Genomic DNA, 26,187 nt, shown 5'->3' with positions numbered 1-26,187 from the left:
CACGGTAAAATTATCACAGGCTGACTGGTCCGCGGCGATAAAAAGGTTGGGGACCACTGCTCCAAAGCACCTGAAGACAGGACAAGAAGCAATGGATGAAAACTAATCAAGGAGAGAACTAACCGAAAACTAAGGAAATTTTTCCTAACAATGAGACCAATTAATCTGTGGAAGGACTTGCCTACAAAAGTTGTCGGTATTCCAACATTGGAGATTTTTAAGAAGTCTCTGACAACAACTTTTTTGAACAGGATTTCTTGAACAAGGGGTTGGCCTAGAAGACCTCCAAGGTCCCTTCCAACTCTGTTATTTTGTTATCCAGAAGGCAAGGATGCTATAATTCCAGCTACTGTTTGCCAATAAATAAATACATATATACATACATACATGTATACATACCAGTAATGATATCCTACTATTTTCACTATTGGTTCAATAGAGGGAGTGCGCACATGCGCAGAATGTCTGTGATGATGTCTGGGTGGGTGGGCAGGTGGAGCCTTGCACTGCCGCCACTACCGGTTCTCCCAAACCGGTGCAAACCGGCAGCATACATACATACATACTATATTGGAACTAGATTCTCTGTGTTTGCTTTTGGTTAAAAGGCTTTACAGTAAAAATGCAGTATTCACCATACAGGTACAATAACAATGGAGGCCAAAATTTCCATTGCTAATCAAGACAGTTGTTAAGTTAGTTGTGCCCCATTTTATGACCTTTGTGCTGCAATTGTTAAATGAATCATTGCAATTGTTAAGTGAATTTGGCTTCTCCCAGTGACACTGCTTGCCGGAACCGGGCTAGGAAGGTTACAAATGGTGATTCCATGACCTCAGGAAAGTGTAACTGTTATAAATACATTCTAGTTGTCAAGCACCTGAATTTTGATCACATGACTACAGGGATGCTGCAGTGGTCATAAGTGTGAAAACCAGTCATAGGTCTCCACAATTGGGACCAGCATCTCCATTGCTAAGCAACACAGTTGTACACTGAAACATCTCATCATCACACCAGACTTATACCATCTGTTCTGCTGCTGCTTGCTAAGTGAATCAGTCAGGTCTTCTTCAATCGTGACATCACATGACCACAACTTGTGACTTCCTATTGCATACTGATAGCATGTATATTATTTTCAATTTAATGCATAATCTTGATTGCTCTTAATATGAACTAAAAGGAATTATTTTCCTGTTTCAAAATACCCCATAGGGAACCAAGCTGATTTTAAGGAAGACTTTTTCAATTTTGTGCGTTTAAAAGACATTATTCAGAAAAAGAGTCATTTCGAAGTGATTGTAGGTGCAAAGATGATCAGGAACAGCTTTGGAAATATTGAATGGATCTTAGTAAGAGTTGAGCATTGTACAAGTTTAATAAATAATCTGAAAAAAGATGCAGTCATTTTAATGATTCTAGGTGAATTGCTTCCTTTGTGCTCATGCATATCATGAAATATCTTTTGTAAATGTTTTTATCCAAAGTAGCTTATGAATTCTATTTTTTCCCATAATTTTACTATTAAATAATTGATTCACAGTACAATTGATACACAATTTCCTGGTCAGCTAATGTACTATGTATTTGTATACTTAGCTCCAATTTCTGAAAAGTACTGTGTACTCTATATGTGTATGTGTGTGGGTGACATTTCTGAGATGATGATTATGAACCATCCTGTTTGTTAGACTGGATTTAGCTACTTCCAAAACAAAATGTACAAAAGTAGCAACACATGTCTTTTAACTTTATTTTTTTCTTTCATGTTTATTTTCACTGTATACTAATTTTTAGTCTTCTAAGGAAACAGGAAACACTAGAATGACTCATAAAATTTGAAATGAAGTTTGTTTATTTGTAAAACCATTTTGAAGCTTTTCAGTGAAAGGAGCCTAAACTCATCACAGCAGAAGCTATAATTATTGCCTATTGTTAGGCATGTTAAGAGAGAAACTTCTCCGGTACATTTCCCCTTTGTTTTGGAGAGGATGAGTTTACTTTTGTTTTATGTTTTTTGAAAATTGATTAGTAAAAACTATTTGCTGACTGCAAAGGAGCATGAAGAGAACCACGGAGATTAGCAATGAAACTAATGAATTGCAAAATCAAAATATTCTGTTGGGTCAGTGTGTCTACTAGCTGGGGAATTCTGGGTATTGAACAAATGTCTTAAATTTTCCAAGTTCGAGAAATACTGCTTTAGCCCATTCAGAATAGAATAGAATAGAATGACAGAGTTGGAAGGGACCTTGGAGGTTTCCTGGACCAACCCTCTGCTCAGGCAGGAAACCTATAGAATTTCAAACAAATGGTTATTCAATCTCTTCTTTAAAACTTCCACTGTTGGAGCATTAATCTGGTGGTGATGCCGTCTAATCCACATTTTTCTATCTTATCAAGTAGTAGGTTGTTGTCTATCAAGTGCCTTACTGAAGTCCAATTAAATGATATCCACAGCATTTCTCTGGTGCTGTAATTGTGTCACTTTATCAAAGAATGTGATAAGATCTTTCTGCCATGATCAAACTAGGGCAGTTTGATTTTAAGAATACAGTATATACAACTAAAACGAGACGATAATGATGCTCAGATTCATACGAGCAGGCATTTCCTGTGCTTACGCACTATTCATTCAAAATGAGCCTCAAGATCTTAAATGTTACATGCTGAGAGATGCCGTAAAAGATCAGGCCGCCACTAGATGGCGCTCACCAGAAGTTACGAAATCGCGCTCTCGGTCTCTCGCTCCCTCGGCTGCCGCCTCGCGCTCATCCGGATCCCCGCAGCTGAGGCGCGCGAGCCCAGACCCCAAAATGACAGGGAGAGCGATCGGGCGGGCCTGAAGTGCGGCCCGCGAGGGCAGAGAAGCGGTGGGCGGTGCAAGCGCCGGAGAAGAACGGGAGGCGGAGGAGGAGCCTGAATGGATTATGGCGTCATAAGCTGCCTTGGGTGTATGCGCGTTGAGGAGCCCGGGTTGCTGCAGTAGCAGAAGAAGCTGCTGTCGGGTGCGAAGAAGAGCCACATCCGACGGGAAGGTGAGGTTGCTGCCGCAGCTCCTCGGACCTCAAAAGGGCCACGAGCCAGTCCAGCATGCCGCGCAAGGCTTGCTGAGGAAGGTGCGGCTCCTCTAGTCCGAGCGGGCGCGAGGTAAGGCGGGCGCCCTTGCAAAAACGGGATCCTTCCCTTCTTTCGCTGCTGCTGCTGGTCGCCTCCCGCGCTCTCGGTTGCAAACGCCGCTCCCCCGAGGAGAAGAGGGGAGTGGGGGTGGAAGCTCTGCAGCAAGAGTCCCAGCAAAAGAGGGTGAGGGGCGGTAGGGAGGGGTAACGGCGTCGGCGGCTTCAACGCCGCGTCCTCTCCCTCGCTTTGCGAGGAGCTGTCAAATAAACAGCAGTGAGGGCGGTGGGATTCCGCGCTGCCCCGCTTCTGCTCAGAAGGGGCTGCATCCACCCCCCCATTGTTCGGTTTTGTTTGGGCAACTTGGGGTGGGTGGGTGGAGGAGACTGGCGCGTGACGGGTTCTTGCTTTGCCTCGGCCCGCCGATGCCGTGGGGGGGGGGGGAAGGGCATGTTTAACCACCACGGATGTGCACGACTCCTAGTAGGAGGGATGCTGATGTCTTTCTCTGGCGCTTGGTGTGTGATCCGATAGCTGCATTTGCCTGATGCAAACTGGAGGGCGTGCGCCGGACAGGATTGAATAAAAATAAAAATAAAAAAGGAGGAAGAGAAGATGGTTGTATATTGGCAGGTTCAGGGCTTTTCTTTTCTTTTCTAGGGCCTCCAGGGTTCTGTTTTGCGGAATGGGTTCCCGGAGTTCTTGCCCTGGAGCCAGGCTTTTCCTTCATTAATCTGGTTTCTTGGCATGGAATGCGATTACATGATATGTTCCTGATTCATCTGTGAATTGATGAGACCTTTAAAAGGATCGACTTGATACCTTCCCAAGATAGCCCTAAATCTTGTGACAAAAGATATTTGTTAAAACTATTTCACACAGTTCACGTGTTTCTTGAAGAGTGCTAGTCACCCAGGAGCTGTTATAAGGACTAGCTTAATTTTAGGCTTGGGTTACTAATTTTAAACGATTGCCCACACAGTCTACTTTTTACCGTGCCTCAGCAAAAAGACCCATAGTGTTGCTCATCTCTGGCCAATCTCAAATGAGAAGGTGCTGTTGCTAGAACAGTTCCTTCTCTTTACCTGGGGTCTACTGGGGGTTGGGGTTAAATCTAAAAACCTCCTTGAATTGTTGGTTTATTTTTGAACCTTGATCTGACCCTTTTTAAGTGACACCAAACCTCCAGATGATTTGTAATATCTCATCCTATCTTGCCTTGGCCTGGTGCTTGATGTTAAATTAATTTCATTTGTCAGTTTCAGATGTTTCTGCTTTTTAGGATTACAGTAGGATTTTTAGGACTACAGTATTTCTATTTGTCAATGGGAATATCAATCTCCCAGAAGAACTGCATTTGATTTTACATTATATTGATATTGCTGTGTTTGAACTTAAGGTGGGGGGGAGAAAGCTGCAAGGGAAGTGTCTAGTCTCTTTGGCAGCCAAATATAAATGGATGTGCAGGCACAGAGCCCAGTAGTTTGATGGGAGAGGCTGGTCCATCTGTAACCCAGCAGTTCACTGACCTCTGGAGGGCCATCCTCCAATTGCCATTGTCCATGTGAAAAGTCTTTGCAGCTGCTAGGAAGATGCTTCCATTCTTCAAAAGCACCTTGAATTAGCTTCATCTTGCCTTAGCAATAGGTTGACCACAAGATGGAGGTTATAGTAATGTGGGCAGGTTAAAAGTGCAGCAGACAGAACAGGCAGCTGAACTTTTGTCATACATGGAGAAGATCTACAGAGATCAATGGGGGGATAAACAGCTCAATTTCAGTTGATGGGGGGGTGTCTGAGTATGCCTTGCATGGGTTCAACCCATGATCATTAAAAAGAATAATATTTTTGCTGGAAAGTAGAATACAAATGCTACTGATGCTTCCTGAAACAACTGAGCTTTAAAAATAATGTTAGCCAAACTTTTAATGAAACCATCCTGCAATAGTTTTGAATAGAATAACTGAGGTGTTTGCAATTTATCTTTTTAAATTTTATTTTGTTAAAGACACAGCTATACAAACACATACAAACAAACAGTAATTGTGTAAAATAACACAACTAATGATATGTAACTGTACAAGAAGTTACTCTTTGCTACAACATGCTCATGATTATGCAAAAAACTAAGGGTTGGATATTCTCTTAATATATACCAGAAAACTAGATTGTATTGAAGAAAAAATATTCCTGCTTAGTTACATTCTCGACTAAGGCTATATTCCATAGTCTCTGGCTTTTAAATATCCTGCTTCATTCTTCATAACTAAGTTACAATATAGCTTGGCAGGAGACAGTAGCTCTTTATTTGATGCTTCTATATGCAAGGTATTATATGGTGATAATAAAGTCAGTACTAGGGAAGGGGCTATCTCTTTCTGGGTTCACCGACAAATGCACGATAGACATATGCACGCTGACAAAACCGCGATGGACAAATGAGCGCCGTCAAAATAGCTAATTGATTTTCGACAAAAGCGTGCCGACAAATGCGTGCCGACAAAATTGCATCATCAACAAATCGTGTCATCAACGTTATAACCCTAACCCTAACTCTAAAAATTTTTCAATTTTATTGTGCTTGTCATCGCGCTTTTGTCGGTGCGATTTTGATGTCGCGAATTTATGGGCACCTGATTTCGACGTTGCGTTTTAATCGGCGCTATTTTGTCGGCACGCATATGTCTATCGCGCAATTGTCAGGTCACGCTCTTTCTGAATAATCCTGCAAAATAGATAGATAAATAGAGAGATAGCTGGATAGATACATATAGACAGAGATAGATAGAGATAGATACATTTATATAAATAGATATTCTTTTTAAATGAATAAGCTTTGCCACCTTATATGAAAGTAAGCACCAATCTATCAGTTCTCCTATGACATAAATTATACTTTTTAAATTACAATCTCACTGAGAGGAAGGGCAAGGGGAACACTATGAATTATTTTGAGATATATTCTGTTTTTGGCAGATACAGTTTGGTGTTTTTTTAATGAAATATACAGTCAACTCTTCCAAATAGTTTCATCAATAGGTTCCAATATTATTCTCCAAATATTTTTAATGCTAGAAATTTATATACTTATCGATCTTTGAGACCAAAACTTTTGCATTTTTATCATATTGTAAAATTAATTTCTGTGTAATAATTAATTGTCTTTCTTACATCTAATTTAACCTTGGAGTTAGAAATAAAATATATTCATGTTATTATGTTAAGCCATTAAAATTAGCTTATTTTAGATCTTTGGGATTGTCCTTTACTATACAGACTCTTTAATCAGTAGAGACCTGCTGAATCACATTGTTTAGGATCAAAGGTTGTCTGACAAAACAGATTCACTATTTTATTCTTTGCCTAGTTTAGCTTTAAATTTAATAGTGATAGTACAAGTTCTGTATCACATTTCTTGTCATAATTATGCTAATTGTTTGTCTACCATTTTAAAAGGCCATTTTAAATTAGGCACATATAGCATTTATAGATAGCAGACTTCTGTGCTGTACTTTTTTGCTTCCATATATATGATTTTTTTCATTGTACGTTATAATTTTCCGGGATGTCATTTGATAACTCCTGGAATTGCTCTCTCTATCTCAGGAGGAAATTCTTTTAATTGCAGATCTTTCCCCAACCAGAAGTATTGTAATCAAGGTTACTTATCTCTCAGTCTGATAGAAATAAATCCTGATGAAATTAGTTGTGTTTATCCTAGAAACCTTTTTTTCCACAGCTGCAAGACTGCCACCCACATTCTTTAATCCTGGTTTGCTAACGGGTTTATTTATGCATCATGTGTTTTCTCCTATTTATGTTGAACTTTATATAGTTGGATTCTTTGCAAAATGCAAACATGGTTGTACATGTTTGCTTGTAAAAATGTTAATCTTATATTTCCTGGTAGCTGATAACAGCTTCAGGAGATGTTTCATACATTAGAAATCAATGGTGGGATTCTAATTTTTTCACTGCTGGTTCTGAGGGCGTGGCTTGGTGGGTGTGGCATGGCTTGGTAGGCATGAACTGGTGTGCATGGCAGGGGAAGGATACTGTAAAATCTCCATTCCCTCCCCACTCCAAAGGAAGGTTACTGCAAAATCCCTATTCCCTCCCGATCAGCTGGGACTCGGGAGACAGAGAATAGATGGGGGTGGGGCCAATCAGAGATGGTATTTACCGGTTCTCCGAACTACTCAAAATTTCTACTACCGGTTCTCCAGAACTGGTCAGAACCTACTGAATACCAGCTCTGGTAGAAATACTAATCTGTGAAATACCAAATACAGCTATTCCTGCCTGCTGCTCTTACCTTAAATGCTAAATTCTCTGCTATTGTTTTTTCTGTTTACTCATCTGTTAAAAACATTAAGATAACACTTCTAAAAAAGTTTTGAATTAATTTAGAACTACCATACCTTAAACAGATGAGAAATGTAACTTTTTTTTTACTACTAACAGCATTGTAATATATAATCCGTGCTTTCCTTGAAATAAACCATTTATAGAGAAATGGAATTAGGTCTAATTTTTTATAGATTATGTAATAGTGAAAGTGGTCCTGAAAGATCCCTTGACATCCAAAGTGGTAAAAGAGGAAGTGAAGAAGAAGAAGATCCTGAAAGAAATACATCAGGAAAAATGAATAGCATCTAATTACAAATATACATTCAGAATAAAGTAAACATTTATTTAATATCTTATTTTTGTGTGTTTTTGTAAGGTCTGAGTAGAATTAGTAGTAATAACTCAAAAGGTATAGCATATATGTGCTTTGGTTGCTTGTCAGAACTATAGGTAAAAGGCAACTATATGTTTTTTATAGGCAGTCTCAGCCTCCCTCAGCCAAGTCATGCATTCTAGTTGCCTATGTTGGACAGGCCTATGTATGATGCACAAAGGAAGTTGCAATTATCATAATTAGGTAATTGAGGAAGCATTGCCATGTCACCTGCTGCTCCAGACTCTGCAAATATCTCTTCCAGAGAATATATTCCGTAAATGAATTTGTATGTTTGCTTCCCAGGAGAGAACATTATATATTTGCTCTGCTATTTGCCTATTTAGGTGACTGCCATTATTGAGGAGAAGCAAACATATCCATTCATGTGGAAAACTAGTTTTGCATCACAGTTGTGCTTGTTAGGGTTTTTGTCTATACCATTTTTTTGAACAGGGGATTGGAGCACTGTGAGGGAATATTTGCTTCTCTACACAGAAAGATGTTTTCCATTGTTTAAATTAAACCAGACTATTTGTCTGTCGTGTTGTATCTGTCCAGTCTGAAGAAATGTGTATAATTTGGTTTAGTTGTGAAGTGAGATAAAAACATTTGGCATAAAAGCTTTTAACCAGCTAAGTTTAAGAATTTGGCTCTGCTTTTGCCTAATATTGTAGCTCTGTAATAACAAAGTGCTATTATTTTCCCTTTCCTTCCTCTCTTGTGAGCAAAGGATTAAAAATAAGGAAAGTATAATATTTTAAATCGAGAATTAATTGTTTTTAATTATGACAAATGAAAATCAAATAATAAAATATATTTCTTAAAGTAGTATTTCTACTTTGCACTTATGCTTCTGAAGCTGAATTCTGACATTCAACCAATTTCATTGCATTTATTTTGTACAATGACAATAAAGGCTATACTATGCAGTGAAACACATGTTGCAGAATCCATGGGAATACTTATGGTGGTATTCAGTTCACATCCATGCTCTGATCAGGACTCTAGTCCTCTTTACAAGTAGTCCTTGACTTATGACCAAAACTGGCACTAGAATTTCCATCGCTAAGCAAGGTGATTGTCAAAGTGGATTTTACAACCTTTTTGTCATGGTGGTTAAATGAATCACTGCAGTTAAATGAATCATACACTCATTAAGCAATTCCAACTTCCCCCATTAACTTTGCTTCTTGGAAGCTGACTGGGAAGGTCACAAACGGTGATTGTGTGATCCGAGGACATATCAATCATTGTAAATACATGTGGGTTTCCAAGCACCTGAATTTTGATCACATAACCATAGAAATGCTGCAAAAGCCATTAAGTGTGAAGACTGCTTGTAAGTCATCCTTTTTCAGTGCTGTTGAAACTTCACTGGTCATTAAACAAATGGTTGTAAATCAAGGACTACCGGTAACTCCTTTTTTTCAAATGAGCAAGTACTGGAGCATAGCAAATCCCCCCCGCCCCCCAATTTAGTATTCTTGTACAAGATTTATAGTGATTAACAATTTGTATTTCAAGGAAGTTTGTTTGAACACAGTGCGTATGAATTGGTAAAATCACATTGAATAGTTCCAGAGATACTGACTTTTGTTTGCAATGCTGCTTATCTGTTTAATCAGTGTTAACTATAGAGTAAAGACATTATTCCAGTTTTAAACAATGAACTTTCTATTAATTGTTAATTTTGATGGCCAGGAACAGTTCACAAAACAGAGAAGATTATTAGAACCTTAGCAGAAGTATGAGGTGTCTGTTCTGTGATTTCCTAATTATTTTGAAAGATTGTTTTCTGGTTGGGAAATCAGACTGATGCGTTTAGTAAATGTCTAACTATGAGACATTAAATTTGTATTACGGTACTTTAATGACGATCTCTCTGGGTAGATTAGTAGAAAACAAGATTGTGCAATTCTGTACCAAGTTATGATTATTGTCTTATTTTTGTGCAGTTTTAGTTCAAGTGAGACAACTTGTGACCTTTTGATCACTGTTTCAGAGATGCTTCCTTATCAGATCCCTCAATAGTGGCAGAACTTCTAATGCACTTAAAAGTTTAAAATTCTTAAGAATTCATAAGAGATATTCAGAGATGTACCTATCTTTGAAAGTACTCCCTGTTGAACTGTATAGCACAGTCAAATATCAGAGCTGATTGAAGAAATATTTTATGACATTTTGTATTATGTCACAACATGCTTCATAATAATTTTATGTCATAAAATATTTTATAAAATTTGCCAAATTTCAATTCCAGGAGAGTCATGGATCTGACTTGGGATTCATTCCGTAAATTAGCCCTTTTGAGATACCTTTGTTAAAAAAGTTTTGGCTTATGATACACCATTTCACTCAGTTAAAGGTTACAAACACAATAATTGTAATACTATATAGATACCTTCTTTCATTTTTCATAACCATGCCTGTTATTGTGGCTAAATTGCTATTGCAGTTATATTTGCTGTTTTGCAAGAAATTATAGCTATAAATTTGACTCTATAGTTTCTAGAATGCTTTTAGCTAAGGCAAAAATAGTAATTAATGTATTTCCTTCCTTCCTTCCTTCCTTCCTTCCTTCCTTTTCCAGTGGAAAAGAACAGTGGGAGCTTTCCTAGCTTGGATGTTGCTGAAATACACTGGGTATTTCATATTTGTATGCCCAAAGCTCTGTTAAATATCTTAAAATAAACAGGTGGGCATGTTCATATTGTATAATAAGCAGTAATATAGTCAGATGAATTTAGCCCCCAGATTTAATGTACTCACTTGTGAGATGATAAACCATATACGGTATATTATTCTTTGAAAATGTGAGTCATTTGGAAAAAAATAACAAGTCAAGCTCTATTAGGTATGTACATGCCCCTAATTAGAATGTGGTTTCAAATAGAAGGGGAAGAAAGATACTTCAGAGAATAATATCATTCCCATCAATTTTGGTTTCCTCTCAACCCAGAAATGATCAACATGTCAAAGGATATTTATAAGAATGTTGATGATGTCACTGGAAGTAAATAAGCCAAATCATTTAGGAGGCCTCCACCTTCCTCCAGTGCTGAATATTTGCATAAGAAGGTGCGAACACTCAGCTACAAGTTACCCATATTCTCATATGCCTACGTTTATGGGAGTTGAGTAGGAGGTGAAATATATGCTTAGGGCATTTGCTAACTTCTTTCTCTTAGTTCATCAAAGCCTGTATTGTCAACAGTGATAAGCAGATATTTCATGCAAAAGTTATCTACAGCACTTCTTTTTGGAGATTCAAGTGGAAAACATACACCTGCTCTGCTAATAGGTGTTATAAATTCATTGTTTCTGACATGCATAAAATATGTGAATTTTGTGACTTCCTTTTAATAAACATAGATATTTTTTCTATGTTTTAAAATGAATTGTGGCTAAGGTACTGTTGCATATTTAATAAATCATATTCATATGTTATTTCTGGTTTTGGATAAACTAAAAGAACCATGGTTATTATAATAACCTAGAGCCATGGAGATGATAGTATTTGAAAAAAACAATTTTTCTGGGGTCTCTAAACCATTGTGTTAAGCAATTTAAGTCCCTTAAATTATTTCATTATGACTTCCAAGTTTATTTTGTTTCTAAATTATTTTTTTAAAGCCATAGTTGAAGCAAATATTTTTAAGGCGTAGTGTGATGCAAAAAAGTCTGGATAAATTGTTTTCTTTTTAAGATTAATCAACTAAATGAATTAGTTCTTATTTTAAACTCTGTCATTCTTGAATATGTTGTATATACTTGGAAAAATATGAGAATTATTATTTTGGCTGAAATAAGAGTTCATTTCCCGGACACATCGCACTAAGCTTACAAATGTGACATGGACCAGGTTTAATTCTCTCTTCTACCTTACATAATCCTGCTGTATTCCAGCCCTTACTCCTGTAGAGAAATTTAAATGATTCAAGATTCTAGAGGAATAATCTTAAAAAAAGAAGTAGAAGGAATTCTATTTTACATTTAATCTGAAATTGGGGTGGTGGTAGTTTTTGCAGTATTTTTGAAGATAGGACTAATAGCTTTTGATAGGCCTGTGTCAGTGGTGGGTTTCCATTTTTTTACTATCGGTTCACTCATATGCGCACAACGCTTCTGTGCATGCGCCGAAGTGTCCGGGCGGGTGGGTGGAGTCTCCCACCACCACCACTACCAGTTCACCCGATCCAGGCTGAACTGGGAGCAACTCACCTCTGGTCTGCGTGCCATTAATTTAATTTTTTTCTTAAAAATTCATTTAACTAGTTGCCAACCCCATGGGCATTGGATTTGTAATGTTTTCTGCCTTTAATTTTGTTGTGTGAAGTATTTCTGGTGGTTGTGTTGTATTTAGTAATACTGAATTTACCGTAATTGAGTATCTTAAAAATAGCAATGGTTTCTCAAGAGGAACACCTGTTTCATAAAGATCTTGAAATTACGTAAACTTGTAGTTTTGAAAAGCTTTTGATAGTTTCCTTTCTCTCATTGATGAGTAATTTTAAGAGTTATGAAATAAGAATTTAGGTCCTTTTTTGTATTAGTTAGGAACTAGTTAAAACAGGAAGCAACAGTGAAAACAAATACTGTATATAATTAACATAATCATTTTTTAAAGTAGTTAAATGTCAAATATGTATCACTGTATGTATCAAGTGATATGCCCTAAAGTAAAAATCCCTAACTTCCGGAATAACCGATAAGTTGTTCTTGAGTTGGCCCAGTCTAATTAGAAAATACTGTATATATTGGTTTGTTTATATATTTTGTTACTAGAAAGTTATGAAAATAATTATTATTATTTCCTACTAGTGCTTTTTCATATGACATTCAGCCATATCTGGAGCTCTGTACTTAGTTCCAGTTGTCTCTTTATGAACACATGGAGATAGATGAACCTGAAGAAAGAGCATTTGGACCAGCTAGAGAAGGACACAACTGAGATTTTTAAAATTATGAAGTCTAGATAAATTCCCCACTTCTCCAGAATAATTTGGGCTATTAAGTGAAATGAGTAGTAAGGCTTTTAGAAGAAATTTAGGGAACTGGCTGCCTCAAGGTATGGTTTAAAAGCTGGCTTTTAAAGTTATTAGACCATCTTTACAAATGACGGTCATGACAGAAACCTAAATTTATGTGTCCTTACTGCAACTTCTGCAAGAATAGAGATGAATCAGATGGGTCAATTGCTTTGATGTTTGCCTTGGAGAATTTGCAGAAGATGAACTAACCTAGAAGAGCTACTCCTGTGAGACATTACCATGGTGAGCTAAATTAGTTCTGTAGCATAACTATTAAGCTACATCTGGAAAACAGATCAGTTTTTTTCTATATAATGCCTCCTCTCAAATTCTAAAATGTTTTAAAATTTCAGAGTTTCTTGGCAGTTCCACCCTCTGAACAGCTCATTTGCTTAGCACACCAACCAGTTATAATGATATATCATGTGGCACTCCCTGCCTACAATTTTGGGGAAATAAATTAATAGATACTTGAAATGTATGAACAGTCATTGAACTATTCAATGACATAGATCTAAAAAGCAACACTTGCCTTATTTATTTGATTTCTTAGTCCATTCATTCAAATGGGTGATAAGGTCAGCTTTACATTTCTTGATCTTGAGGGGGAACAGCAAGCTCTAAAAAAGAAAAGATCACTCAACCCTGAGAGGAGACTTGAAAAATGAAACTCAGAATGCCCCACCTTGGTACTGTGTAATAGAATAAGATGGAATGGGAAAAAACCTGGGTTTCAAGTTACTTTATTCCATACTACAATAAAGAACATTCTTGTGATGCCTGATTCTTGACCTTGCCTGCCAGCCGCTGAATGACTGACAGACAAGATCTGACTTTGCTTTTGAAAAGTGCTAGTACCATTTACCATGGCTTTTGTGAGGGTGGCAGGTTTTGCTGCATTAGCCTTCCCAATTGTGATGTGATTACTGGTTTATTTTTTTAAATGAACTAGCAGAACCAGTTAAGAGTACCAGGATAAGGTGACATATCAAATGCTGAAGTCCTGAACCATAATGGCATTTGATCTGATTTACATTTTTTTCTACTCCCATTTTATTTTATTTATTTTAAATTTGGAATGGTGGGAGAAGTCAACCAAGGAAAGATCAAGTTAGAGAATGAACTAGATCAGTCTAGGACTCTAGGAGGTTACAAAGAAAAACATTCCAGGAAAAAGCCCTCACCAGTGCATCCCCCTGGGAGTCGAGGTGGCACAGTGGTTAAATGCAGCACTGCAGGCTACTTCAGCTGACTGCAGTTCTGCAGTTTGGCTGTTCAAATCTCACCGGCTCAAGGTTGACTCAGCCTTCCATCCTTCCGAGGTGGGTAAAATGTGGACCGGATTGTTGGTGGCAATATGCTGAATCTGTAAACTGCTTAGAGAGGGCTGAAAGCCCTAGGAAGCGGTATATAAGTCTAAGTGCTATTGCTATTGCTATAGTTGGGATGTGGTGTTGAATGCTGCCAAACACTCCATTCTTAGCTCCTCCTGGTCACATATCTCTAAGTATAATATACATTCCCATCATGTACTTCATAATCCACACATAGCAATAGCTCTTAGACTTATATACCACTTCACAGTGCTTTTTACAGCTTCTCTAAGCTGTTTACAGAGTCAGCATATTGCCCACAACAATCTGGGTCCTCGTTTTACTGACCTCAGAAGAATGGAAGGCTGAGTCAATCTTGAGTTGGTCATGTTCAAACTCCTGGCAGTGGAATGCAGATACTGCATTCTAACCACTGCGCCACCACAGCTCCTATCCCCAAATATATAAGATGCAGCCCAAGGAGTCCACATTTAAACAGAGAGAGAGTAATATGAAAGGGTACTTTGCATTTTCATTTTTTAAAAGATGACCTGTCATTGCTGGTTGTTCTTGAGTGGAAGAACAATATATCCTTTGGGGGGGAAATTATTAACAAAAATTTCAAGTACTATATATGCATAACCCTCCTTCGCTTGAATTTGGAACATGTTTCTTGCAAAATAGGCATTTAAAAAAAGTAGATATTTTTGGATAAAACTAATAGTTTCCACAGAGAATACCAGTCGTTTTATAAATATGACTTGTGACAAGATCAAATCTGTTTATTATATTGGGAATTCAGTCACTGTACAAGAATTCTTCCTCCTCTGCTTCCTGCTAGCTACATCCTTTTACGTTCTCATGTGGGTTTGCTAGACTGCACGAACTAGAAGAAAATTTCCAACCTGAAACAGATTAATTGAGTTTCAGGCATTTGTATGTGACTCTTAACCACCAGCATACTTTTACCCCTGCAGCAGTGATAATACCTCAAAAGCTAACATTGACCTACTATTCTGGATGTACTGTCTAAGAGTCCTACATTAGTTAGATATTAGAAAATATATGTAAGTATGTATAATTGTAAGGGGTGCAGTTGCTCAATGGCTAAGACGCTGAGCTTGTTGATCAGAAAGGTCAGCAATTAGGTGGTTCGAATCCCTAGCACCACGTAACAGAGGGAGCTCCTGTTACTTGTCCCAGCTTCTGCCAATCTAGCAGTTTGAAAACATGTTCAAATGCAAGTAGAAAAATAGGAACCACCTTTGGTGGGAAGGTAACAGCGTTCTGTGCTCCTTCAGCGTTTAGTCATGCTGGCCACATGACCAGGAAGACCTCTTTGGACAGCGCTGGCTCTTCGGCTTTTAAACAGATGAGCACCGCCCCTAGAGTTGGGAATGACTAGCACATATGTGCAAGGGGAACCTTTACCTTTACCTCATGTATAATTGTATACAGTATTAAGGATAGTTAAAATTAATATAGTCATATAAAACTGAAGAATTTAAAATTTAAAAACAATTATTACAAATGAACAGATAAATAATACAACACAATACATTTGTCCAGTAAAATTTGTAGTTCAAGTATCTGCCAGAAACAAAAGCAATATAGTTATGGGGGAAAAAATGGGGATCTACATAAACAAGCTTTGTATTTTATTTTCCTTGTTGAAACACGAAGATAAATATCAGTAGCATAGAAAGAGCTTGGCCAACCCAAAAAGCAGGCAGCTGTCAGGTCCAGATATACCAGGATGCTGGCATTTTGGTGGAAGGAAGGAGGGGAGTAATGGAGTGGTCTGTATATGAAGTTTCTGCTTCTGTTTCCTGCATTACTGTGCTAATCTCTATATTAAGTCTCTCTTTCTGTTTCCCTGCAATAATGTAGTGTGGGAGGGGTTTGGTTAGCATTGCTTTAAACAGCTGGTTTTAAATCAGAAGCTTCAGTTCTTGCCTAAATTTCTTGTTATCACAAACCTTCCAATAAAAGCACCTTTTGGAACCATCGGAGTTTCAAGTCCTGCTTTCTTGAGAAGATTGGAGAGGCAAGACCTTACAGCAGCATATAAATACAATAAGTAAATCACTAACCCCCAACACTTTCTCTTTAATTCAGCATGCCTCTCTTCTGTTGAATTTGAATCCCTTTGACATCGTGGATCTAAATCCATTGAAAGCTTTTAGTGGTGATTTCTAGTACGTAGAATTCTGTCTGGAAACAGGTGGGCAATTAGTGCAACTTGGGAAGAATCAACATGATGTGCTAACAAAGCACTCATTGATGGCTTCACAGCTGGTATCTGGCAACTCTCACAATGCAATTGCAGGTAGAATACACAGCTATAAGCCCATCTGGATGTAAGTAAAAAATGCATGTATGTTCTCTTTAAAAAATGCAACTTCTTTATTTGTTTATCAAATATGTGTGTGTGCGCGCGCGTGTGCCCATCTCATGAAGGTAACTTTGGGCTTTGAAAGTTTTTGAAAATCCTTAGTGTTTATTTTGGTCCTTTAGTTTTCCAGAATAGAACAATTCCAGTGGCTCTTGCTACTAAAAAATGTGTTGTTGTTGATGATGGAGATTATGGAATTAGGGTCCAACCAACATGGAAATCATCAGTGAAGAGAAGGTTTAGTTTAGATATGAATAGCTTCCAATTGACCTAATTAAATTGCCCTTCAGTGTTGAAAATATACTTGATGTAACATCTATGTTGTGTGAAGGGAAATACTGTCTGGATAGATGTTCTGATGGATGTTCTGTATGCAAAAGTGACTTTGGACTTTCATTTCCTTTATTCTCTGCTATTGGGCTCAATCCTTTCTTCTCTAGTGATTGTTTGGGAACAGCATTTTAGTTTCTCCTATGGCTGCCTGGCTTTACATCAGTGAAAACCAACTTCATATTTTTGTGATTATAGGAAGAGGCTGTTAAAATTATCAAACTAGCTAGAGAAGTTTAACTTGGGAAGATGTCTTTTTATTAGCAATTACCTGTTGAATGCCAGTAGCAATGTTTGGCAAATATCCGAATAGATGAATGAAGAATATAGCTTTAGAGCTGTATTGTTTTAGCAGGACAAGAGGTAATAAGATACAAGTCTGAGGGGACTGGTTTCCCCTAGAATCAGTAAGGAGAAGTTTTGCATTTTGGAATGTTGATCGGCAAAACCTAGACTGTGCTCAGTTTGTATGCTTGGAATTAACCCCCACTCCCAAATATTATAGGACATTTTTGAATTTATTTCAAAGAATAGTCAGATTAGGACTAATTTGGACACTAACACCCCCCCCCCCAAGCCACACTCACCGAGCTGGCAGTGAAAATTTTTGAAATCCACCACTGGTTTAAGTTCATGTAGCTACATGCCCAACAATAATTTCTTTTCCATGTCTTGTTTTATATATATCTATATATCTGTCTGCCTTCCTGTCTGTCTGTCTGTCTGTCTATCTCCAAGGTGCTTTTGTGGTTTGTGGTTTACTTCAGAGCAATATAGAAGTATTGCATTGCCTTAGAACCTAATGCACATTAATAAAATGCTGTGTCTGCTACCACTTGTGTTTGCATGGTGATCACTGTGGATCCAAGTCAAAGTTTTTAATTTATAGATAGTGCTGTGGACTAAAATGTAAATATTCAACTTTTACCTATATGCGGCTTTGACTGTAGTCATGGTTCATAAGCCTGTATCAGTTGCTTTGAGGTTATGTGGCACTGCCTATGCAACATGGTGTCAAAAATGAAATACATTATTGTGAAGTCTCTTCAAAAGTTAATCTACTTTTGTTACAATTTTGGTTTGTTGGGTTATCTTTTCATCTACTGATTGCTTTTCTACTTTCCTTCCTCTTTATAATGGCTACATTAACCTGTGATAGCCTCCCTGACTTCTAAGTCTCTATCTCTTGTAACTTTTACTTCTCTTAATGTGAAATCTGCTACCCAGTATGATCCATAGGAAATGCTCAATAATAAGAGGGTGTTTTCTTAACTGCATACTTCTAAATTTAAAAACTGGTGGTTTTTGGTTTCATTATATCACTGGTTTCCTTCTTGTTATACTTCTAGATATATTTTTGTCCAACTTTAAGCGTTTTAAAAACTTACGGAAAACACCAGGTGTCTGAAGAATGTTGCATATTTGATTTAAAAAATTACTATAGATAGCTGCATTTTATAATTTTCCCTGCAAGCCTTTCAAAATAAATTCTGCCCAAAGATTACTAGACTTCTTTTCAATGGTAACAAAAATAGAATTAATGTTCTTTAGAGATATACCATATGTATGAATTTATCTATCTACAGTAAGTTACAAATAAAATGTGAATTATATGGGTGGCATGTAGTAAAGTGGCAGCATGTGGTCAGCCTGTGCTTATTTTTATTATGGTGGTTGTTTTTCTTAAAAATAGACCACATTTTTGGTGAAATATAACCATCAAAAATATCTGGAACCTGAACAACATTGGCATTGACAAAATCTCCAGCGGTCAAGTTGCAAAAGTTACTTAGAACAGCTTACATCTTGTGACAGAACTTTTAATGCCATCCAACAAACAGTATCTGCCTATCCTAGATCCCTGGGAAGGATTCAATAGGTGGATAAGAATGCCAAATTCATTTTAAACATCTGACTGACTGTGTGATGAACCATAATAATGTGATTGTGCCACCAAAATGGAATTCATGTGTAATAATGATTATGTCAATAACAATAGATACTGATAGTATTAACAGAAAATATGACATTGTTGTATGTTAACAAAGGAGAAGTAAATAACTTACAAACAGAAAAATAACTGTCTAAAATCAGTCTCTTTGTCATCTAAAATCAGGCCACAATACCATGCTTCAAGTAGAAACTTTTAACAATTTGAGGAAAGGAGAGTTTCTGCCCCTTCCTTCCTGGCTTCTCTCACAATAGTTCTTGAGTGCAGCAAATAATTTGGACATTTTTTTTCAATGAAAGTTATCCAAGAAAAACATAATTCTACTATTTCATCAGGTAAAGGTTCCCCTCGCACATATGTGCTAGTTGTTCCTGACTCTTGGGGGCGGTGTTCATCTCTGTTTCAGCCGAAGAGCCAGCGCTATCCAAAGATGTCTCTGTGGTCACGTGGCTGGCATGATTAAATGCCGTAGGCACATGGAATGCTGTTACCCTCTCACCAAAGGTGGTTCCTATTTTTCTACTTGCATTTTTATGTGGTTTTGAACTGCTGGGTTGGCAGAAGCTGGGACAAGTAATGGGAGTTCACTTCATTACATGGCACTAGAGATTCGAACTGCCGACCTTTCTGATCAACAACTCAGCATCTTAGCAACTGAGCCATTGCATCCTTGCTATTCTATACATGCCCAGTAATAATGAAAAGAGAAAAAGTAAATTTGCTTAAGTCACTAGTGTGCCATATAGGTGTAACCTAGTTTTAACATTCGTCCTAAATTTGGGATGAAGGCTAAATGAATTCATTATGAGACACTTGATGGTATGGAGAGAACTCTACAATTGGTGATTGCTTTTATTCCTGCAATTTCTTACGGTATATGCAATAAATGAGTACGAAGATATAGTGATTCATTAATGTCCTTTTGAAAAAAATCTAAAAAAATTAGAGGCAGAAACAGAGCAGTGCCTGTTTCATGGAACAGCATCCCTCTGAGGAGCAGAAAAGCTAACTTTCTAGAGATGAAACCTAAGTGCAACTACTATAGAAGTTACTGGAAAGCTCACAACAAAGGCATAAGAAATATAAGGCACAAATTCAATAAAAAATAAAGAATATTCCACTAAAAATGAAGGTTCTCTTTTTATATGTCATAGCTACAAGTTTTTAAACAAAACTACTATTTATGATTCTTTTTTAATCACTTAACTGCTGTCTAGCAATGTGCCTTAATATAAAACTATGCTTTATGATATTTCTTAGGGCTAGGGGAACGTTCTGAGCTCTCAACAGAATGAACACAAATGCCTGGATTTCAAAAGAGAAAGAAAACAGCACATTTTATTTATTTCTGAAATTTTGAGAGCCACAAGTTTGCCAGCATACTGGGTGGCTTACAAGTAAGTGGATTAAAAGGTATTTTTAAATCACTCATGAAAAGATTACCATATCAAGCAAGAAAAATATTATTACCCACTTATTATTAACATAATATCATCCATGGGGGAAACATTGGGATTTTCTGCTCCTCAAAGGGATAGCTTCTATGAAAGAAAGTTTGCATATTATTTGGCTTTATTTTTTACTTTGTCAGGGACCTTTTAAATTTTTGATTTAACAATTCTGGGATATACAGTTTTAAACACGCATTTAAAGATGTATACTCTTGGATAGTTTTATTTTCTAAAGTTATTTATTTTTAGTTTGATTCAGGTAATGAGCTACCAGGCTTGGGGGATATTTCCTTTGAGTTAAATAAGCTGCTGATTCAAAGCTGAATTTCTGAAGAGTTATCAATATCTGTAGAATTTGGAAATATGAAACAATCCAGTGACTCTGCAGCCCATTTGCAGTCAAAGAGTAGCATTTCTGGAAGGTGTGCGGCGTTTTTCTTTTGACTTGGCCTAGTTTTTGAGAAATTTCCCAAAGGCGTAAAGTCAATTTAAGTTTGATTGTCAAACTTAATTTACTTTTTTATTTTTTGCAGAAATGTGGGTCAGTATATTTTCCTTTAAAAACTGATGTCTGCTTTTGAAGATAAAGACATGGGTTGTTGATCAGGTTTCCATATCCGAGGGTCCACAGATCCTATCATCCCAGATTGGGTTGGGTGATGCAGGCTAGGAATAAACTCATTTTAGACAACGTGTTGTGGAAGACTGAGGTATAAGTACTTGTGGCTGTTCTTTTCTGTAAGGCACAGAAAAAACTCCTGATGTATGATAGATATCTCATTAAGTTTCTTTTGGTCATTAAGAGAAAAGGATTGTAGTATGTTTAAATGTATATTTTTCTTGTTCATGCTTTTCAAGCTTTGTAGTAAAATGAATGTTCTGGAATTTATCCTTGAACTGTCCTAGATTGCCAGGCTCTGTCACATATAGATTGCAATAATTTTTGCAGAAAAAAACACATGAATGTTGGCTTGCTAGCTGTTTATACATTAGAATTGAGTTGCTTCTGACAGCTGTACTTTCTTTTTTCTTTAACTATAAGGAACAGCTCTGTCCTTCCCTAAAAGGCTCTTTTAAGGGCTGAAGTTGATGAGAATCAGCACTTCTCAGGCTGGACTTAAATTGGAATGGAAATATTGTGCAGGTGTTCCCAGTCTGGGCCAGAAAAAGATCTGTTTTCATAGATTCAGAAAAGTTGGAGGGAAGGCCTAGAATAGGGCTGCCCGACTTTGACAACTTTTTAATACTAGTGGGCTTCAACTCCCAGAATTCCCCAGTCAGTCATGCTAGATATACCTGGTCTAGAATGTAAACTGTGAAGCAGCTACAATTATATTGGCTTTGATTTCTGTGTTCTGCAATAGGTATGCCTTCTCTATTTATAAGGCTTCTATCTTGTCTGCAATAAAGCATCTGTCCATGTTGCATCAGTGAATTTATGCAGCAACCAAGTTCCTAAATATGGCTGACGTTTCTGCACAATCAAGATTTATTGCCTATGCTGGGCATAAAATCTGATAACTGAAAGAGAAGGAATAAGTATAGACTTGATAAGATGAAAGAGAAATAATAGAATGAAGAGAACCTCCATCAGGAAGTGAAACATTAAGATTATGTCAGACTTTATACAAAGTCTATGTTTGTATGATATGAGATATGAATTCTAGGTTAAGATTTATTTTGTGTTATTTTGTTTTCATGTAAAAGATTGTTCCATATTTGGAGCCTAGTTAATACATTTTTATAGTGAAAAAGTATGGCATTTCTCTCTCTCTTTCAGTAATGAAAATTATTTGACTTGGTAAAGCCATTTTTGTGAATTGTTCGATTTAGTGAGTATTACATGAGCCATTTTCCATTCCTTTTTTCTGGCTATGCATATCTTTGAAAGTATGTAACCCAATTTTTACCTTTCCTGAAAAACTCTCCAATCTATCATATTATCAGTGGCATGTGAAAATATACAACATACCATTCATACCATTCATTGCTTTAAATAAAATAGAAAATGTATATCTGAAATCTCCAGGATGGTGGCCATGGTTAGGTTCCTAACTCTAAGTACTTTTTATTTTTTAAAAATAAAGTTAGCATAATAGACAGCAGCTTCCAGTGTCACCGTTATTTAAAAAAATGTCTTTGGGTCCCAGGTGGCCTCATAAGCTTTCTAGAACATAAGCAATTATTGACAGTAGTTATTTTTGTAAAGGGATCTGTCTCTCCAGAAAAAAGGCAAAAATAAAAAGAGACAATAAGTCATGTTTTACAGGAGGAAGTAGTAGAGGAACTGATAGGAACCATTCTGATAAATTCATTGCTGTTATGGATTGGATCCTTATGGCCAGGGGTGGGTTCCTGCCAGTTCTAAGCACTTCTATAGAAGAGGCTCCACAAATCTACAGTGTCGTTTAGAACCTGTTCCCGCTTACTCCCCCCGCCCGTCCACATCATCAAGATAAAGAGCAAGAGGAAGAATTCTGGGAGTTGAAGTCCACAAGTCTTAAAGCTGTCAAGTTTGAACACCCCTGGGTTTTTTTTCTAAAGGGTTAGGGATGCAAGGGTCTTGTAACTTGACAGGTTTAAGACTTGCACACTTCAGTGCCAGAGTTCCTGAGCCAACATGACTGGAGGAGGACTTCTGGAAGTTGAAGTCCACAAGTCTTAAAATTGTCAAGTTTGAACACCCCTGTGGGTTTTTTCTAAAGGGTTAGGCATGCAAGGGTCTTGTAACATGACAGCTTCAAGGCTTGCGTGCTTCAAATACCAGAGTTTCTGAGCCAACATTTTGGTTGTTAAGCAAGAACGTTGTTAAGTGAGTTTCACCACATTTTACAAGTTGGCCATGCCCACCCAATCACATGACTGCCAAGCCACTCCCACCTAGTCACATGGCCGGCAAGCCACTCCCACAAAGCAGGCCACACCTACAGAAGAGGTTCTAAAAAATTTTGAAACCCACCACTGCTTATGGCCAACATTTTACAAAAAAACAAGTACCCATGCACTCTAACTATATGAGTATTTCTTCTCACACTACAAAAAGACTAAAGTATCTTGGTCAGCATTTTACATAATAGATACATTCACATGTAAGGATTTAGAATTTAGATCCTTCATTTTATATGTAATTTTATGCAGCATGCCAATAAGTTTATTACTGAAAATATTACAGTTGCTGAATGCAAGTTAGTCTTACAGAAAACAGTGCAGCAAAACCATAAGTGAATAGAACATTGGACAAGTGCATAATTATTCCACAATATATGATTTTAGAATTATGTTTTAAGAGAAGACAATAGTGTGTAATTAGCATATCACTGACATATACTTAACTGGATCTTAGTTTTTTCTTTCACTATTGTGCAGACATACAATGGCCTGGTTCAGATATGGTGTCTAAAGCAATTGTTCAATTACATCAGCAACAAGAAGTTAATGAGCAATTGTTCAAGCTGCAAAAAGGACTCTGTGGGGAATATATCCATGCCATATTATAGGGAATAGAAACAGTTCAGTAATCAGGAAAGGGGTAATTTTGTAATCCTACTTATATTTGCTGCAGAGAAAATTGGAAGCTTCTTTTGTGTGTGTGTATGTTTGTTATTTTTATACATTAAACATATTGTATAGTTTATTACATAATCCAAGACAATACCTCTTTACTCAATGGGGCCCAGGAAAGTGAAAAGTTTGAACACCCATGCTTTAACTTTTTAAATAATATTTTTTTTAAAAAAGAAGAAATCAGGAATGGAAGGTGACTGCCTAGGAAGTAATTAATTAATGTGTTAAGAGTCAGGATCTGTTGAATAAAAAACTTTTTCTGAATTAATATGGTGTGTAATGTTCCCAATGGGTAGTGTATATAGTACCAGGATTTTGCATGGATTGGAGTAGCTTATACTTATGGTTAATTCAGTAAATGCATTTGCCAGGTGGCTTATGCATAAATGAATCATATCAGATGTAGGTGTTTCCAACACAGGACATTGCAAATGATGAAAACAAGGATATGTTAGAAGTGATTGCATTTGATCAGTGATGAAAGAGAAGATGTTTTAGATGTTTCACATTTAAAAGATATACACTAAATATCTGGTTCCTGAATTAAGGCTTGATAGACTCACTTCCAATGAACTGGAGACTCCCAAGCTCCTTTCTGAAGAGACCAGAAATGGAGATTGGGATTGTACATAAAGGATTTGAGACACCAACCTTGAGTTCTACTGATGCCTTAGCCACAAAGACAGATGGATGACTTTTGATCCACTCCTCGCTCTAGGAAGAAGAAGGCAGATGCAAAACAATTCAGAAAATGCTGCTATGAAAATTTCAGGGCACTTGTTCAGATACTCTCCAGGAATGAAGGTTTTTTTTTCAGTCAGCAGAAGGGGGTGTCAAAATATGTGCTCTACCAGTCGGAACTGAACAAAGAATTTTATTGACTGAGGGACTAAGTTCTGCCCTCAGTATGTATTTCCCACATAGAAACAGACTGAATTAGAAATGAATGTTCCTTATTGGACTATTTGGTTTGGCCATTTGGATTGCAACTACAGCGGGATCATTATACCTGCAAAATACAGTGTATGCTCAAACAAGGAGCTATTTTATGTAGGAGCTATTTTTGCAGGAGGCCTTTTACAAGAAAAACATGTATTATGCAACCACTAAATGTTGACAATAAAGACATTTCCATTTACCACTTTAAGCAAAATATAGCTAAGTCAAAAGCTGTAAGGTTTAAATAGCAGAAAGTTCCGGGTATCCATTTAGAACTAACATGAGCTGGCAAAGGATGATTAAACTACTCTAAAATAATGATTTTCACTTTAGTTATATTTATGGGTAAATCATATAAGAACTTTAGTTACTACTAAAGTTGGAACTGGAACAGAGTTCTTTGGGTTTTTAAATAACATTTTAATAATTTATTAAACACAGTAGTAAAAAATAAGCATCAATATAATTTAAACAGAAATAAAAGAATATAAAGAAAAAATAATGCTGAAAAGAAATAAAAGCAATTAGAATGCACACACACACACACACACACACACACACACACACCAGTGGTGGGTTCCAACCATACCGGTTGGAACGTCCCTGGCGTCACCCACATGCATGCGCATGGTGCGCGCATGCATCGTAATTACCTGCAACGCTTCCGCAAGCCTCCATGACGCTCCATCTGCTCGGCAGAGCATTGCATAGGCGTCGTACGCGCTGTGCACATGCGTGGAAGCACCAAAAGCTTAAAGCACAGGTAAGGAGCGAGGGTGGGCCCTCCGGAGCACCGTACTGGAACAGTATCCGGTGCTCTGGGTTGGCTCTGGTATGCCTGTATCGGGGCATACCGCCTGCAACCCACCATTAATGCATACATATAAGCATAGATATGTTTAGTAACATTACCTTCTCTTAAAATACGACACATTATCTCTTCTTCCTGTACCTCATCTCTAACCTATAAAATCAATAAAGCCTTGTCAGTCCTCATCAGCAAAAATCTATTAAGGATTAGCAGAGATAAAATCATTATAACCTTGATCAAATAAGCCAACTTTATATTCTTTCTTTTGACTCTCTTGATTGCTGCTGAACTGAATTTACTGGTTATGCCTTGGTTAAGGTAGAACATTAATTAATTGTATTATATTCAATATGGTAGCATCAGTGTAGTTTATTTTCATTACAATCCTTACTTAGAAGCTGCCTTCTGTGAAAGGGCAGCTACATTTCTCTTAGTTTATTCTTTTGAAATGGAATCATTTTTCTTGTGAAACATGGTGCACTGATGATAACATTGCTGCAATATAGTGATTTGGGCTTTTTCATACTTTGTTTTGATATGCATTTCTGGAATTTAGT

General features: G+C 37.1%; 1 protein-coding gene across 8 annotated transcripts in view; it reads left to right on the top strand.

Moving 5' to 3' along the window:
* Window positions 1-2,765: 2,765 nt before the first annotated feature.
* INPP4A (inositol polyphosphate-4-phosphatase type I A) overlaps window positions 2,766-26,187 on the top strand; it is a 122,593-nt gene continuing 99,171 nt past the window's right edge. For 2 of the 8 annotated variants that reach the window (XM_032226340.1, XM_032226342.1), the window contains exon 1: window positions 2,770-3,153. The gene's annotated coding sequence lies outside the window, so the exon portion shown is untranslated. Of the gene's footprint in view, window positions 3,154-26,187 lie in introns of all 8 variants that reach the window. The other 6 variants (XM_032226337.1, XM_032226336.1, XM_032226338.1 and 3 more) reach the window with 6 other exon arrangements.

Source organism: Thamnophis elegans, chromosome 11 (assembly GCF_009769535.1).
Source record: "Thamnophis elegans isolate rThaEle1 chromosome 11, rThaEle1.pri, whole genome shotgun sequence".
Lineage (NCBI taxonomy): Eukaryota > Metazoa > Chordata > Lepidosauria > Squamata > Colubridae > Thamnophis > Thamnophis elegans.
This window is presented reverse-complemented; position numbering and strand designations above follow the sequence as displayed.